Below are 4,197 nucleotides of genomic sequence, written 5' to 3' on the forward strand. Positions count from 1 at the left end.
AAGCTCTATCCCACAAGGATGGAATCTCTTCTACCCGCTCAACTAGCTAAGCAAGATACCATTCAAGGATGGCTAATGACATGCACGTTGACGGCTTCACACCTCACCGGGTCCCGACTGCCAAATTACTCAGGTGCATCGTAAACAGCACTCTCTCCTTCCTTCCTGGCTAATCCTATTGGTGAAAGTGACCCCTCCCCCCCACAGCCCCAAGGAGATGAGAACCACAGTCTAGGCCTAGGTAATCTCCCACATCAATGTGGAAAACACCCTCCACATCCACATTCTGGCAACGCAGCTAGCCCCTCTTAGGACCATCCAACATGGCACAGAATTACTCCTAATGAGAAACAAATAATTCCACCACATTTCCCCATCCTAAGGGAGCTGCACAGGCTTTTCAACCCATCCAGGATACTCTTCAAGACTGCATGTACCCCCTATAAGGCAGCCACAGCTCACACACCTACCTACCTACATGCAAAGCCCTGCAGCTCATGTGAGTCACCCACCTGCAAGAGCAAGACCATCTCTAGGCTTGAGATCCAGCTGGAACACAAGAAAGAAAACAGGAAACAGGCCGTCTCTTGCTATGTCCCTGCCTACTGGAGCACCATCTCAGTAGCAATCCGGCCGGTGCCAATGCTGCTGCAGTTTGGGAAGGAACTCAAGACCTTAATCTCCAGTTAATAACTAGATGCCACCTAGGCCACTTATGTTTCTATCCAATCGCCAGAACATCTGTGTTGCATATGGTAAACGTGTGCCTTACCTCATATGTTGCCCTCACGACATGCAAAGTGCTCAGTTGCTTCTTAGCTTGTTTTGTGCTATATAAAGAACTATACAAATTATTCTGCACTAAGCGACTTTGTGTTGCTTTCTTTCACCCCTTGGATTGTTAAATTGGACTATCCCACATTGAGAGTTTTAGCGTTGCATTTGTCCAACCTTTTGAATATTTATGGACTATCCTGTACACAATATCCTTAATACAACCCGTGGTAGCTGTTATGTTTGGTCTGCTGTACAAATGGAGGCATACCCACTCACGGGAGGACCTGCACCTTTACCTCTCTGTCCTGAAGTCTCTCAAGTCCACTCTTGAAAGAGTGAAAAGGGAATTCTACCTAACCCTCATTGACTCTCACTCCAACCATCCTTGCCGGCTACAGGGCACCCTAAACCTACTCCTCTTGAGTCTATGACTATCAACTCCACTCTAACAGCTAATGAACTAGCTCAATACTCTGCTGCAAACATTTCCAAAATAAGACACTCTCTCCTGACCTTCCTCACACGCCCTCCTCCTTTATTTTACACTCTGCCTCCTCTACCATCATTCTCTGCCTCTATCCCCCACTTTAGTCACACTAATAATGGCAAAGTGATATCTCTACTGATGAAGGCTAACCACTTGTGTGCCCCATCAGACCCTCTTGCTCCTCGGCTAGTCAAGCCTATTGCCCCATTTGTGGCTTTCACCTTACTGAACTCTTCAACCTGTCCTTTGACTCTGCTTGCTTCTACTGTGTTTTCAAAACAGCCACCGTCACCCCTCTCCCAAAAAAGCAGGGCACTGTCCCAAAACCTACCGGCTAACTTTCACCCTGTGTCTCTCCTTCCGCACTACTCTGGTACGCCACATAAACTGCTCTCATGAGTGTGTCCAACTTCATTGCCTCTGCTAAGCGCTGCAACCTTTCATCTATACTAATTCTCCTTGTCCTGTCCACTGCCTTTGACACTGTTGTTTACACTGACCCCCTGTCATGTATCGGCACTCCTGGAAGCTCTGGGATGAATGGAGAAGTCGCTATTGAACTTTCCCTCATGTCTTAAGCGTGCACGCTCCCTGATCTAGTGTTTTCTTTTTGCAACATGCTACAGCACATAAAACCAAATAGGCTAAGCACCCTCCTCACGTTGCAACTTTGTACCTGCTTTGGTTCCAACGTTGTAAGTTTATTCTTACGCACTGCTTCTTTGTATCTCTCTTGCTTGCCTCCCTCAGCCTGCCAGTCTCCCGGCTGGTTTCCGCTGTGTTCATCCCTCCTTCGCTGAATTTCTTCTGCTGTTGGCCGTTTACCCGGTCTTTCTCCACTTTCTGTTCTCTTCGCTCCTACTGGATTCTTACTCTTGTTGCCTAGTCCCTCCCTGGTCTCTCCCGCACTCCACGGATTCTTTCTGTCTTGCCTGGAAATCGCACTCACGCTTAGCCGTTGATTATCTTCCTTACCCAACACCATCGTTCGCAAGACCGCTGAGAGTCATCTACATCTTTTCTTTTTTTTCGCACCAAAAGGCTTTTTCCCCAAATATGGGCTGATTCCAGAGGTTCTTTCCAGCGGATTCCATTCCTAGGAAATTGTGGCAACCTCCCGGAACAGACCCTATCTCCTTAAGAAGAAGAGGACCCGTGCAGAGAAGCTCCAAGGACAAGACTACGGGAGATTCCAGACAATCCGACTTTACCTCTTCCTTAGGTGAGAGTGAAGGGGAGCTCAGTAATAAACCTGACACCCCCTAAGTACTCTCTTTCTTCTTGGGATTTCTTCCTTGCCTGGATCGAATCCTCTCTTGCACCTCGCCAATTCTCTGTCTCCTGAAGCAACAACACCTGTCAACTCACTCCTCTAACTGTTGGTATTTCACAAGGCTCCGTCTTGGGTCCACTCCTCTTTATCCTCTACACGTCTGCTCATGGGGCACCAATCTCCACTTTTGGGTACTCATACCAACTCTTCGTGGACAACACCCAGATCTTCTTCACTTTTCCAGAATTCTCCTCTGATCTCTCTATTAATGTGTCCAACTGTCTGTCTGGCAGTAAATATTGGATGGCTTTGCACTCTACGATGTTAAACTCTTCCAGGTGAGGTGTTCTTCTTCCCTGCTAAAAGCTGACACTCTCCCCTGCTCTTCTTCAGTAAGAAACCTCAGCGTCATCTATGACCCTTTTCACACCTTCTCTACTTTCATCTCTAAACTGGAACAGCAGCTCGCTTCCACCTGCTAAATGTTAGTAAAATTAGGCACTTCCTTCCTCCCAACACTGCCAAGCATCTCTTAACCACTCGTCTTTTCTAAACTAGAACACTGCGTCCGCATCCTCTTTGGTCTCCCCAACTATGCTTTATTTCCTCTTGACAAGATCATTAACTTCACTACCAGGATTCTCTTTGTACTCCCTCACTTCACTCCTACTTACTCCTACTGTCCCTAGGCTGGATTGCTGATGATGCAAAACTGGGCTACATTTAAATGTATTCTTCTGGTTCACAAATCTATCCACGGAAAGGCACCACTGTATGTGTTCTCCTCTATGCAAGTCAACAAGCTTTCTCATAATCTCTGCTTTGCCTCCTCGACTAGCCGTGTAGCTCCTTCTCCTAGCTATGCTTCCTCTCGCTTACGCTCTTTCTCTCTTCTTGCTCCACTTGCATGGAAGTCTGTCCCCCTTGACATCCGAGAAACAGTCCACACGGATTTGTTTGAAACTAAATTCATGCCTTCCTCCTCGCAGCTGAGTTACACTCTTAACCTACCTCTCCTCTGCCTGCTAGCTAAAAAATGTCCCTCGCCTCTAACCCGGCTCTGTCCTTCACGTCCTCTGCCTCCATTCTAGCTCTTCTCCCATCATGGCCACATCCCTGACACAGCTGGCCGTACCATTTGGATTGTCCTTAATCTATGTAGGTCCACACATGTATTGTCCCCAGTGACTGTTCCCTTTACTCCCCTCCACAATCTGGTCAGAATGTCCCTCAAAGTCACCTCATTGTAAGAAGCTCGCTGCCGATTGCGTATCTAGTGTAAGTTCTTTTATGGTCTAAAGAGCATTGATGCCTGCTGTGTATATAAAATAACCCAGGCGATGGCATGTAGAAGCGGAGATGGACACTCATATTTCTCAGCGCTTCCTACTTCGTTCAGTCAATAAATAAACCATTGGCCAAATAAAAGGACTGATTTACCAAAAGACAAAGTAATAAAAAAGCACTTAAAGAAAAACACCATCTCAAAGCTTTATTATGAAACTTAGAACTATAATATCTAAGGCAAAGAACATGATGCACGTGTCTTTTGCGAGGTTCAAAGTGTATGGATTTAAGGAAAGTAAAGTGACTGAAGGCAACAGGAAGGGGCTCAATGTGGTCATTGTTCACTTCCGGGGCAGCGCAGGCAGAGCCAGCA

This window comes from Ambystoma mexicanum, chromosome 1p (genome assembly GCF_040938575.1).
Source record: "Ambystoma mexicanum isolate Mex_15411 chromosome 1p, UKY_AmexF1_1, whole genome shotgun sequence".
Lineage (NCBI taxonomy): Eukaryota > Metazoa > Chordata > Amphibia > Caudata > Ambystomatidae > Ambystoma > Ambystoma mexicanum.